Source organism: Cherax quadricarinatus, chromosome 61 (genome assembly GCF_038502225.1).
Source record: "Cherax quadricarinatus isolate ZL_2023a chromosome 61, ASM3850222v1, whole genome shotgun sequence".
Lineage (NCBI taxonomy): Eukaryota > Metazoa > Arthropoda > Malacostraca > Decapoda > Parastacidae > Cherax > Cherax quadricarinatus.
Window position 1 is genome coordinate 11,137,757 of NC_091352.1, and position 14,769 is coordinate 11,152,525.

Genomic DNA, 14,769 nt, shown 5'->3' on the forward strand with positions numbered 1-14,769 from the left:
CCTTTTTTTTTAATACTAGTGATGACCAAGGATACTGTCTGCAATTTATAATTCTATGAAAAAAATACCACAGTGAAAACAGAAAATAAAACCTGAGCGATTTCATGTACTTACAGACATCTTCAGTGGAATATTCCCCTGAAAATGTGTTTAAGCACATGAAAGCGCTAAGATTTTATTTTTCATTTTCACTGGTATTTTTTTCATATTTGTAATCACACGTTTTATTATTTCTTCCATAATTATATGACATTTTTCATCCTTCATTCACACACAATTGTGTGTGATGACGGACCGATGCTAAAGGTAACAAGTCTCAAGGGTGAATATTTCCCAAATCTTCATCATTTAACAATAAGGTCAGGCTAGCACAAGACTAGAGTTTCCCAGTGTAGCATCGCTATTAAGCACGAAAGACTGACCAATGCCTTTGGTTTCCACGTGACAATGGTCGACAATTTTTGGTTTCCCCGTGACAATGGTCGACAATTCCTGGCAAAGGTTCCGGAAATTGGCTGTGGGTCCTCGCCTGCCTGATTACGTATTGTGGGGAGACGGTTTTGTCTGCTCATCGGCTTTTTCTAACAAGCAGGTGTAGCAATTTTATTTTTAACATTATGTAATTTATCAAAGGGAACGTATTTCACATTATCTTTTATTAAGGTAACAGTGAAGTAACTATGGATCAGAATACGGTTTGTACACTGTGGGTCACAATCGGGATTAAACAGTACGGGTCAGTTTGTGCAATACGGGTCACATTACTTTCAACGATTCTGCAATGCTATATATGTCTTGTATTAAAGATTAATACGAAATAAGATGAGATACAGGATATAATCGTTTGAAATACAAGCTTAGTGAGGGCCTGTGCACTGTCAAAGAAGAGTTTCGATTTGTATAGAGAAAATTAGTAGAAAGGTTCAATTCGCACAGAGGTTCAAATGCACGATAACGTTGAACGAGTGCAGAGGTCTTACCCGTGTTGGTTCAGTTCATACCTACGTTAAATTCGAACAGATACTTAATTTACACGGGTTTGGTTCCTGCTGAGATTCAATTCGAACATTGTTTCAACTCGTAAAAAGGCTAAATTCTGGCAAAAATAGTTCAGCTCGTACAAATGTTCAATTCTTACGGAGATTTATCTCGTACAACCCAAATAAAGTATTTACCTTTAGTATCGTAACTAGCAGCTTCGTCGTTTATTGCAGTACATAATATTGCACAGTATCTATACACTAGTGTGTTGTGTAAATGTAGCAATACATACAATTTACAGGCGTTTTTAATTGAAAAGTATCCTCACAATATAATGCTTCACTTCTTGTTACTATGGCCATTATAATTGATTTCTGGATTAATTTTATGTTCACTGGATAAACGCTAAAGCTGTACCTGAAGGGAAGGCGAAGTCAATTCCGGGGAGGTCATCATCCTCGCAATTTCCCTACATAGGTACCACAGCCTGGCTGATCAGGAACCTGAAGAAATTATCAAGCTCCCTCTTGAAGACTACCAGGGCCTGTCGGTAATTTACCTTGTGGACGAAAGGAGAGTGCCAAGTCTTGGGCCCCTTACACTTTACTATCTCTTGGTGTGCTCATTGCGCGATTAAGTTTTCGTTTGATGTATTTTGTCGTCGTTTTCCAAGCCTCTTGCTCTTGTAGGGAATAATTTCAGTGTGTATATTTGGGATTAACTCCTCAAAAACTTTTAAGGTTAAAATTATGACGTATCTCTCTCTCTCTCTCTCTCTCTCTCTCTCTCTCTCTCTCTCTCTCTCTCTCTCTCTCTCTCTCTCTCTCCTACGTTCCCTTTACCTCCCATTTCTAGGGAATTGGAGGTAAACAGGTTCGATCTATTGAAGAGACAGCTCGAATTCCCTGGCGTCAAATCGCATTTATACCAGTGATGGAACACCAACTGACTCAAAAAGTGTAATTCCAATGGCATAAGGGACGTAGTACGAAAAATGTCAAGGAAGGAGGGTTCAATAACACCAGGAGTTGAGCAATGATACAAGCTGCGGAACACCAATACGAGCAGGAGTGGAGTACCAATGGTACCTGGGGGAAGGGAAGCGGTCCAAGTGGTGGAACACCAATACAATCAAGGGCTGGAATTTCAATAAGGCCAGGGATGAAGTTCCAATGTCATGCAGACTTGCAAACCATGTACATGACAGTGGCGGCACTGCTCCACAGATTCAAACCCATCGTACATCTACGGTAACGAACCCAGCGTACCATCCACACATCTACGGTAACGAACCCAGCGTACCATCCACACATGTACGGTAACGAACCCAGCGTACCATCCACACATCTACGGTAACGAACCCAGCGTACCATCCACACATCTACAGGTACAGGATATATAATGTGGCTCTCTCAGTGCCCCGATCCAGATGACGTTTGTCATCACTGACATGATCCCCACACATTACTACGAGACGGTGAAACACAAAATACCGTGATGGGGGGTCACATGACTCATGGGGAAAAGGAAGGGAATAAGGATTCGATCCCCGGGAAAGGTGACAGTGAGAGATGGTTGTCAGAGCTGTTTCATGCATACAGTTACAGAGTTTGCTGCCTCGCCATCAGTAATCACTTTTTTTTTTTACACTTCGGAGACACGATAAATATTTCATGATATATACGTGCTTAATTAATTCATGGAATATACATACGTTACATGGTGTATATATTTTTAATCACTTGCCAGAACACGTATACTTCATTATGTATGCATACAAGCTCACTTCAATACATCAGAGAGAGAGAGAGAGAGAGAGAGAGAGAGAGAGAGAGAGAGAGAGAGAGAGAGAGAGAGAGAGAGAGAGAGAGAGAGAGAGAGAGAGAGAGAGAGAGAGAATGAATTACATATGCGTGCGAAGTAAAAGAAAACTATTGTTTTTGGACCAGGTTGGAATCGCTATGAAGAATTTTTTTTCAGCATTTGTAGCAGAAGAAAGTGTGAAACTTGATCCAAAGTAGATACTTGGTATTTGAAGATTTGGGAGATATTAGACCAGCCTGAATTAAAATGTATTATGTGACGTACCATATCGACTACTGGAGAGTAAATGCAAATAAAAGATAGGTAACGTTATATATTTTAGCTGCCCGTTGGAGCTTCAGATGTTCGTTCAGCAAACAACTGCAGTTACTCATCAATACGATTCTTCAGTTTCGGAGTATTTGTTTCTGTCAGTGTCAGTCTTTGTATCTGTTAGACTGTGTCTGACAGACAATCTGTCTACCTGTCCGTCCCACCATCACTGATTCTCTTTGTACTCTTTTCTCTCTCCGAATCCCTTTCAAGTGATAACTGAAGATTCCATACACCTAAGATTAGGCCCGAGGACCCAGGAGCAGTGAATGACAGTTCCTGGGAGAGGGAGGGAGGGTGGGGAAAAGAGAGAGAGAGAAAGAGAGAGAGAGAAAGAAAGAGAAAGAGAGAAAGAAAGAAAGAGAGAAAGAAAGAAAGAGAGAGAAAGAAAGAGAGAGAGAGAGAGAAAGAGAGAAAGAGAAAGTGAGAAAGAAAGAGAAAGAGAAAGAGAGAAAGAGAGAGAGAAAGAGAGAGAGAGAAAGAGAAAGGTAGATTGGAGCGGTCAGGAGCAGAGACTCGACCTACCTCAGCCACAACTAAGAGACAGGGGTGCGAACAGAGGTGCTCACAAGGGTACTCACAGAGTTTTCGACCGACATAAACAGTCATCATTAACAATTTATATTCTTTAAAAAATTTATGCATAAAAAATAACTCGTCCCATATTGAATCTGGCGTTTATTTTCTGAATACTTAATTTTAAAATATGAAACTTGCTACATTTTCAATAAGGACACACATATATATATATATATATATATATATATATATATATATATATATATATATATATATATATATATATATATATATATATATAACGAATATTTAGTTAAGCATGGAATTAAATTAATGGATAGTAAATGAGCAAAATACGTTTCTCTCAAATTAACTCTATTCACAGTTCCAGCCTCATTTTAGACATGAAGAGGGAATCATCTTACATACGACTGAACTATCAAAGCTGACATGATTATCTCTACTCCCTGGAGTAGCTTTCTACACATCAGAAACATATCTAACAGTCTTTCTTGATTTATGCTAGTTACATTGTCGGTAGTACAGTACTTGTGTACAACCACAATGAGCTTGTAATGCAAAGAGGTTACTTTATTAGCAAGCTAACGCAAAGTGGCTGGAAGTCTGCCAAGACCCTGGGTCCCAGAAGTGGAAATCGGAGTCAGCCGTCACTTCGTAATGTAGCTTCGTCTTATTTCAGAGTCCGGGAAATAATATTTCACGGCAAAGGAGATACGTTAAAACCACCTGTCTAGGGGGTAAGGAAAAATACCACCTACTATATAAACCCTCAGGGAAGATTTCTGGAAACAGTCATACTAAGTAAGATCTTCCCCAAAGTCTCGTGGTTTTACGAATACATCGTAAGACTTGCCCTTCTAATTCAAGGTCCATTTTCTTTCCCCTTTATTTGTGATAATACTTCCCTCTGGGCCCAGGGCATCGAATTTTATAAATGGTGGTTGATCCAAAAGAGCTGATTTTGTACATGTATTGCTGCCCCAGTTAGTAGATTAATACGAAGATTGTTGCTTCTGGAGCGCTGATTTATGCAAGTATTGTAGTTCCAGAGCGCCGATTTGTACATGCATTGTTGCTTCCAGAGCGCTGCTTCATGCAAGTATTGTCTCCAGAGCGCTAATTTGTAGAAAGCGATGGTCAGAAAAGTTTTAGGAGCGCCTGTCTTGTACTTAGCTCTCTCGCCGTCATGTCTCAACAACATGGCTAACTATAGCCTAAGGTTGTTCATTATCATAACTTTAGTCAACATACTAACGAGCTGGGCGGACGAACCTAGTTGGAAAGTTCCATTTTTTCCGACGCCATTTTTACGTCTCCGCAATATCGCTTGGCTCTAATATTGTGTAGTTTCCTGCCTTTTAGAATTTAGACCCTGAAGAAGGCACCTGCCAAAATCGAAAGGGCTTATTGCCCCCACATCCTTGTGGCTGATTACGTATTGTTAGTTGACAGTGCAGTATGACTTAACTACAGTGAAATGGTAGATTATTATTATTATAATCAAGGGGGAAGCGCTAAACCCGGAGGATTATACAGCGCCTGGGGGGGGATGTGGAAGGCATTCAGGCTTAATTCGGGGAACTGGAGCACAGATCCAATTCCCTAAATCAAGAGCCCCTCACCAACATCAAGGAAGTGAAATGGTAGAGCGATGCGATACATTGTAGGAAAGCTGCGAAATGAATATAATTTGGTGACCAAGAGAGTAATATGATGTGCGTTGTGCTTATGTAGGTTTAAGTAGAGGAGGTTGGGGGTTAAGGAACATGGGTTAAACCTTTCTTGGATTGCCCAGCAACCGAAGGTAATATTTTTCTCTCTTTTCCTTCCCTCCTTCCTTTCTACGGAGAATTTTATGTCAAAGTCAATTGTGAAGACGAAGGCGGATGAAAAATTTCTTCTCATAAGTAGAAACGATAAAGAAATTCATCTGTTTCAAGAGGGAGGAGGGGCGCCTTGATGCCAATGAAAGGCTTTTCATCCAAGGAATTGGAACTACCCTACCCTATCATGGATCAAACTTGGTTACTTCCCATTCCTCAACTGCTGAATGACCCCTTCTCTATGTGCATAATTTGCTTCAAAAAGAGCATCAGCTAGTCGACTATTTTCCTGTATTCATTCCATGCGCCTCGGACACAACAGCTGACACAGCTGGCACCAGACACCAGTGTGATGCTGCAGTGTTGATATGACATGATAGGACAACAAACTGGCTCTGTCACAAGCAGCCTTTGAGGGAAACACGGGAACACTGTTAGTAGGGACAGTCAGCGGGTACACCATATATATATATATATATATATATATATATATATAATATATATATATATATATATATATATATATATATATATATATATATATATATATATATATATATATATATATATATATATATATATATATATATATACATTTCTTCATTGGAGGTGATTTATTCGTCACGATATACTCGTTACCTGACGGCCTTTAATTCAATAACCCTAATCTGGTATAACATTCCATGACTTACCTTAGGTGGGTTTTACATAGCATTTAATAACAAGGATCCTTACCCACAAGTGCCTTAAGATGTCTGTTGTAGGCGTCATCGTCTGCTGGACGATGACGCCTACACAGTTCAGCAACCTCTTACTGACCGCTGTGTTCATAATTATTTACCAGCTGGTGTACAGGAGCTATCGCCTTTCCCCATTTACTATGAAAACCGTTTGTGTCTTCTGTAACATATAGCATTGTAGAGTTTGTATGCATCGTCATTTATGTAAAATAATAAGAGAAGAATGTGTAGATTTCTTATTTATTGGATAGAGTCATCCTGTAGGAGTCTAACAACGTCTGGGGAACTGGAGGAAGATTCATTCTACAATGGTGAAATAAGTTCCAAACCCTTTTATCACAAGTCAGTCACCGACAGCAAAGAAAATCCCCCCCACGAAAACAGCTTACGTATTTTAAACACAAAGAAATTAATCATTTTTTTATGGGAAACAATTTTTTCAGTATTTTCTCTAGTGTCTTCGCACCTAACACTCTCAGAGCTGTTAGTAAGAACGAAGTCTGGCGAACCAGACTAAATTCATTCAACCCAATTTTCAATACAGTTTTCTCCGCACTATCTGTAATCACATTTGCTGGCTCATTGATTTTAAATTTTCGGAAGATGATCAGAATCTTACTTCAGATTTGTTCTTTTTATCTCTGCCTCGCAGGAACTACAGGTTTCTTGAAATTTTGGCGAATTATAATACAAATCAGTTGAAGCTCAAAAACTATTTCTATAAACAATATTCCGTAATTTATCTTTAAAATGAATTACTGTATTTATTCTTACTTTGGCTACATTCATTTTTTTCCATAGTTTTGTTCCTTTAAATTATTTTCCCTTTCTTTTATGGGAATTATCATTACGACAATCAAAACCAGGCGTTAAACTCACAAGGGTCAGAGCGCTGCAGGACAGGATGTGCTAAGGATGTGATGTACTAGATCGGAGATCAGCGAGGGTGAAGAGTACGTCAGAGGCAGTCAGTCAGAGGCAGTCAGTCAGAGGCAGTCAGTCAGGGCGGTATAATGCGCTAAAGGAAAAGTTTAATCATAGTCGGTATAGTAGTTTGTGGCAATGGTCTTAGTACAACATGCATTGTTACGCTGCTGTTTCTAATCTTAGTAATTCCTTAAGCAAAGTACCTCTGTATCATGTAAATGTTGAGAATGAAATACTTAAGCAACATTTTTTAATGTTTATTGAGGAAACGTTTCGTCAGCCAGATTCTTCTTCAGTTCAACAGAGTGAAAACCGGTGAAAGATGAGGAGAATGACGTAATCGATTCCAGGCTGAGGGAGTGATTACCTCACTCTCATCATTCACCATTCTTCTCTATACTGGACTGAAGAAACCACTGGCTGGCGAAACGTTTCCGCAGTGAAGATTCCCAAATGTTGCTCAAGTGCCTCGTTCTTCAACTTGTAAAGTAAAAAGACACAAGTGCAACTAATGTGACATTTTATTGTGGCAACGTTTCGCTCTCCAGGAGCTTTGTCAAGCCATTACAGACAATACATGGACACAGAGGGTAATGACCTGATAAAGCTCCTGGAGAGCGAAACGTTGCCACAATAAAATTTCACACTAGTTGCACTTGTGTCCTTTTACTTTACATATTGTCGGTAATTCTACCAACTTTATTACGTTCTTCAACTTGGCGGTTTTATAACCTATCACACTATGTAAATATAAATGACTATAAAGCATCTTGCTAATGGGTGGTTGGTCAACCTTGTAAAATGCTGGAGATTAACTTGATGGGTTGCTGGTTGCCCATGTGATATCCCTTCCTAAAGTGAATGCTGTTATTTGCTGGTTGTGACACGGTCAACCTACAATAATGAATAATAATAATGAATTTGACTTTAAAAAATGGGTTTAGAAAAAACACTTTCATTAAAAGAAATCGCTCTCTTAACATATTTAAATTAATGGCTTCATGAGGGTAATACTGTTAGATCGTACCTTTTCCCATGTTCCTATTAAAAATATTAATTTATTTTGCTCAAATTGCAAGGATCATAAACATTTTTGGCATTAACAAGAAGTGTATATTAATATTAATCCGAGTATCAAAATAATGCCATAAACCTTGAGAGAGACAGATGCAGTACGAACGAGGGTAAGGGATTTTGACCAACGAAATCATGGAATACTGAAAGACGCTAACCTCCAATAATTTAAATGAAAAAAAATACAGTACAGTACTTTAAAAAAAAATGAAAAAGCACTTTGTACACGAGCCAAATGTGATAATTTTCATATTTCTTTCAAAAGTTGATGAAATATTAGCATGCATGCATATATATATATATATATATATATATATATATATATATATATATATATATATATATATATATATATATATATATATATATATAGGGAGGTACCACCTTTAGAACTGTAATAGGGACCCTCATCCTCAGAGAAAAGAATAAACTTGCTTCCATTCGTATTTCGACTTTTTTCAGCGTGATTTGCAGCGTTTTTAGCCATGCTGAGCATATTCCCATTGCAATTTTCACAGTGGTCACACAAAATAATTCATGATGAGTTAGTTCAATGGGTATAAAGCCACAAAGGCCATTAAGGATTAAAATATACTTTCGACATTGTATGTGTGTGTGTATATATATATATATATATATGTATATATATATATATATATATATATATATATATATATATATATATATATATATATATATATATATATACACACACATCATTGTATATATAGACACTGGATTCCATGTATTACCTGAAGTAACTGTTGAGCCTATATAACTGTCTGCTTGTTTATCATGGGTCATGGGTTAGATGGTGGGATCTCCTATGATGGTAGATGGCTGAGAGTGTTTCTATTTATACTTGCCAGTGGGAGGGAATCTGACTACCATCTTGACCACGGTGATCATGACGCTGAACTAGAGACTGCGCATCAGAATAGTCTCAGAATTAGTATTTTCAAGATGAACACGTGAATAGGTAGAACAGTATATGAAGAAGCAGAAAACAGTAGCAACAGAAGTAGCAGGAGCATCAGTAACTTCAACAGAAGCAGCAGCAGAAACATGTTACGGATAAACGCCAAAAACCTCCGTGTTACTGATAATATACTCAGGAAACTTCCACGTTACTGATGGCGAACACTACAGAAGTGTTTAGCTTCACTCCTCTGAGCAAGAAAAGTATTCCCAGCCATATTTGTTTGATGAAGGACGCAGGCTATCCGATATACGTTCCTTGTGGACCTCTGGGCTCCTGCATCAAGGTGCTCTTTCGAATGGCATTCATTTTAATAATAATGCAGAACTATCGCACTTGTAACTAATGCGGAAGGGCCTTTGACCAATCAACAGACTGACTGGTCAAAAACCCTGCCGCGTTAGCGGATGGAAACCAAACCTACACCAATCCTCACGGCGAAGTACGAGGAAAAACTAACTGTACTGGCACGCCTGGGAAACACCAAATCTGACACACGGAAAGTGTGAACATCAACCCACTTCAAGGCCCATAATGATCAATAGGGGAGAGCAATGAATGAACACTGTGTTAATTCTGGGAGTAAACTGGTGGTAGGGAAGTGTTATCACGCACTTCACTGTTAATTCAACGCGTAATCTAGCCAGGCAATACAACCATCGCCACCAACCTCAATATAAAAGTTTTGGGCTTTATTTAATTTAATTTTAATTGTTCAATGTTTTACCTTTCTCTTGAGTGTGTGTGGGGGGTTCTGTGTGTGGGTGATTTTGCATGTATGAGGTGGTTGTGTGTGAGGGGGTTGTGTGTGTGTGTGTGAGGGGGTTGTGTGTGTGTGAGAGGTCGTTGTGTGTGGGAGGAGGTCGTGTGTGTGGGAGGAGGTCGTGTGTGGGGGTGAGGAGGTCGTGTGTGGGGGAGGAGGTCGTGTGTGGGGGAGGAGGTCGTGTGTGGGGGAGGAGGTCGTGTGTGGGGGAGGAGGTCGTGTGTGGGGGAGGAGGTCGTGTGTGGGGGAGGAGGTCGTGTGTGGGGGAGGAGGTCGTGTGTGGGGGAGGAGGTCGTGTGTGGGGGAGGAGGTCGTGTGGGGGGTTGCGTGTGTGGGGGGAATGGTTGTGGGGGTTGTGTGTAAGGGAGTTGTGTGGGGGCATGTGTGTGGGGGCATGTGTGTGGGGGCATGTGTGTGGGGGCATGTGTGGGGGGACGTGTGGGGGGACACGTGTGGGGGGACATGTGTGTGGGGGCATGTGTGGGGGCATGTGTGTGGGGGCATGTGTGGGGGGACGTGTGGGGGGACATGTGTGGGGGCATGTGGGGGCATGTGGGGGGGCATGTGGGGGGGCATGTGTGTGGGGCATGTGTGTGGGGCCTGTGTGTGGGGCATGTGTGTGGGGCATGTGTGTGGGGCATGTGTGTGGGGCATGTGTGTGGGGCATGTGTGTGGGGCATGTGTGTGGGGCATGTGTGTGGGGCATGTGTAGGGGGCATGTGTAGGGGGCATGTGTGTGGGGCATGTGTAGGGGGCATGTGTAGGGGGGGTTGCGTGTGGCACGCGCGTTTCAGAAAAAATCAAGTTTTCTAAACGTTTCGCTCTGTAAATACTGTCGTAGCAACATGTCTTGCCTCTCAAGGATGTTGATCCCTAACTTGCTGGAGTCAGCAAGACCTACTTCGTCAGAGTTCTTTACAGCAGTTAACAATAGAACGGCCAGTTTCACCGATATATCACAGATCGTCAGGGAACAGACAAATACCTAGTATCAGTGACACGAAGATAACGTATGAACAACTTCGTACTTCACTAACACACACAAGCATTAGTGTCACTAATACATATTGAATTTTGGTAACGATCGGAGCGCGAGCACTCACACCCACCTCCAATACCTGCGATCGATTAATGCCGGAAGCAGGGATTAAGTGGGGCCTCCACAAACTGCCACTTACCCTGGGTGGAGGTTCACTTCTCTCATTCCCTTAGGCGATGTGTGAGCGCCCCTCTGATGTAGTATATGTTGTGTAGCAGTGAATAGGGGAGTGACTCGTTGTCGAGAAATGGTGAAATGAATAGTGAATTGATTCGTCCAGTGAAGCTGTCGATTCACTGATGGATTGACCCGCTGTCCAGTGACGATGATGTACTGACTGGCTGCATGGATTTTTTTTTTCAGTGTATTTTCTGGAAAATATCCCCTTTAGCGTCTATAATGCAGTAGTTCCATGTTTCTTTTCCCGCATCTAATATATATGTAGGAATGCGAAGAGCAGCTGCCTCCACGAAGTAAGTTTGGAACACTCTGGGTGACTGTAGCTTATCTGACTACATCTCTCTCTTCAGAGGATCTGGATGATCCAGATGAGGTTTACCTCTCAATGGAATATAATAATAAAGGTATTATACGTTACTGTCAGTCTAACGTGATTACTTGGTACAAGTTGGTCGAGTTAGGCTTTGTTGACTTGGCATTTACGCGAAGTCAGATAATTACGTTCATTCAAGTTTCATTTATATACTGATGCTTAAAAATCTGTCAATTACGTTCCAGAATTCTGACCTTTTATTATATCAATTCCATCCTCGTAGGCTGCCCAGTATAGTTTTTTTATAGTTAAAATGACCAATTACATTAACTTTCTTAGTATCTTAGTCATTTTTTAATAATTACATTATTACGCAAGCTCTCTTTCATCTCATCAAATTCATTCCTCTTAAATTTAGATTGTTGCCACTGAAGTTTCACCCTTAATTTAATTTAAATTGCAAATCATGTATAGTTTCTTTTACCAATATTGCCTCTCTTCTTTCTTCGTATCTTTTCCATACTGGAGAAGTTTCTATCAAATGCAACTTCATTCTAAATTTTTTTCAGTTTAGCTTCAGCTAGACTATGTTAATGTCAGGTTTCTTCTCATGTACACTGTCCCCAGCTCTAGTTTTTTTTCTGAATTTACTCATTCTGTTAGTTACGTTTTACAAGTATTCTGAGAACTTCTTAAATCTACTCAAATTTTTAGTTTCTTAATTTATTTGATAAGGAGTTCTTCCTACCCTGCTGAAGGTAGAAACTTTAATAATAAGTAGATAAAGATAATATGCTTAGCGACCCTCAACCTCGTCCTCACCCTAATGTCTGTTTCCTTAAATGATTCTCTGTTACAATGTATAACACTATCCTTATGATATCTTGAGAAAATGTATCGCATCAACATTGTCAATATTTCCTGCAGAGTACAACTCTCACGCTAACTAGAACTATGTAACGAAATAAAGCTATGTAAACAAACTATGCATAATTCTCAAAATCTTAATAAAACTATTGCAAAACAAATCACAGAACATATGGGTTATATAAATATGTCTAGCTAAAATAATGTTAGATTAGAGCCAGCTGGCTTCGCACTTAGCACATTGGGGGTGTGAGTTTTAAGACTACTGTTACTGGTTCGAGCCCCACATGTTTCATCTTATTTTTTATCTATGCATGTAATTATATCACCTTAGGTATGTAGCGAGTATCAGCTATGAAGCGAGACCCCACTTATGTATTTTATTGGAATCGTGATAGGCTATAAATAAATAAATAAATAAATAAAATAAATAAATATATAAATATATCTTGCAAATAGTAAAGGCATATTATATTAGTGTTCAATAGTACATTAGTTTCCATTTGAAGTACTTTTTTTCCCATTATACTCTGCAACCCGCCCAGTGATGTAGTACTGGAGAGTTGGGCAGTTGCCCAGCTGCTATTTTAACATTATAAGCATTTTACAGCGGTGCAACCCAGGGCAGAATCAAGCTCTCGTCCCTCCACTTATGTATGAAGCAAAATTGAACCGTTAAAAAAAGTTGTGAAAAATAGCTTCTTGACCCCAAGCACCCAGTCACCCATTTAGTTCAATGGAAGAAGAATAAAGCTTGCTGAAGAATATATCATACGGAAGCAGGAATTACGAGCAATTAACGCATAGTCTTCGTAGTTAGGGAGACGGAAGGCTGTTAGAACAACCACTGAATAAACAAAGGAATGCGATTTTAAACGTCTGATATTTTAATTTAATTAAATCCCAAGAAAGGTTTTTTTTTTAATTAGGAATGTGCGTTTCTTTTACAATAATGTGTGTGCTGTTTCTTGTACTTACACCTACACGAGTATGGTGTGATAATTCCATGTGCTTTTCTTATATATACTGATAGGAAGCTTGAGTGATATATAGTGCGCTTGATGCTCTTTTCTTTTTTTTGTTCTTGTCTGTGACGGGTTGCTTCTCCTGTGTCCAACAACGTGTGCGTGTGATAATTAATGTATATACTTATTGTTCTCCACAGTGTTATACTATATATATATGTATTTTGTCTGTACAAGATGTGCTCTCAATAAAATATAAAATTCCTTTGATATCGAGCGCCTCTTGATGCCTTTTATATTAGGTTCGAACTCACGACCATGATATACCAGAGACGTCTCGTCTCCACGATGAACCCCGAGTAGTGTGTTTTGATAGGTAGAGACATCTACCTGGAGTCTACGTGGAGATGTTCCGGGGGTCAACGCCTCCACGGCCTAGTCCTTAAGCAGGCCTCCCGGTGGATGAGGGCCTGATCAACCAGGCTATTTACTACTGGCCGCAAGTAGTCCAACGAAAGACTCACAGCCCGGCTGATCGAGTAATATTATATAATACAGCCACTTATAGCACAAGCTCTTGCTTACACAACGTAAAATGTGTACGCGCACAAACAGTAAATCCGCGTGAGCGATAACAGTGTACAAATAAAGGCTTTCTGCTCTATATTTAACTTTTTTAACTAAATTGCTCTCGTCATATTTAACACTTAATTATTTTTTTTCTTTCTTTCTTTATCATTGATGACTGGTTCTAAAAGAATATTTTGTGAAGTGAAAACAAAATGCTGGCATAAGAGAGACGAATACTTAATGAATATACATCTGTTTCCAATATCCGATGCGGGGACCTCAAAGGCTAGTGGAGGTGCCACAGCCGCCCAGCACAAACCCGATAAGACTGTTCTTTCTCTATAAACTGTTCACGTTTGAGTGTGTGGGCTTCTATCAGTTACCTAACTATATCTATTCCAGTGTGTACCTGGCGGCCAGCTACAAAACTTCCAGTGTGAGTACGTACTGGGCCACCATAAACAAAATTATACATATAGGTATCTAGAATTGCTAAGCGAACTAGATACCTATATGTATAATTTTGTTTATGGTGGCCCAGTACGCGCTCACATAGGAACTTTTGTAGCTGGCCGCCAGATACACACTGGAATAGATATAGTTAGGTAACTGATAGAAGCCCACACACTCAAACGTGAACAGTTTATAAAGAACAGTCTTATCGGGTTTGTGCAGTATATCCAGCACTTGTTGGTGTACCCTGCCATCCCAGTTTGCTTGAAGCTTTCTTGTCTTCACTGAAAATATCTCCCTAAATCTCGTGTTGAGCTGTCCAGCGTGTGCTGGGCTACTTACCAGGGTGCTGCTGAGACATTATGTATATGGGGTGCGCGAGCGTTCGCACGTCCCCAAAATTATGACAGTAATATTAC

At 39.8% G+C, this 14,769-nt stretch overlaps 1 long non-coding RNA gene across 6 annotated transcripts in view; it reads right to left on the reverse strand.

Moving 5' to 3' along the window:
- LOC128699366 (uncharacterized) overlaps positions 1-14,769 on the reverse strand; it is a 98,650-nt gene that overhangs the window by 45,032 nt on the left and 38,849 nt on the right. The window contains exon 4 of one of the 6 annotated variants that reach the window (XR_011393703.1): positions 7,247-8,041. The exons of the other annotated variants lie outside the window; for them this stretch is intronic. This is a non-coding gene — a long non-coding RNA (uncharacterized lncRNA). Of the gene's footprint in view, positions 1-7,246; positions 8,042-14,769 lie in introns of those variants that run through there. 6 annotated transcript variants of the gene reach the window in all.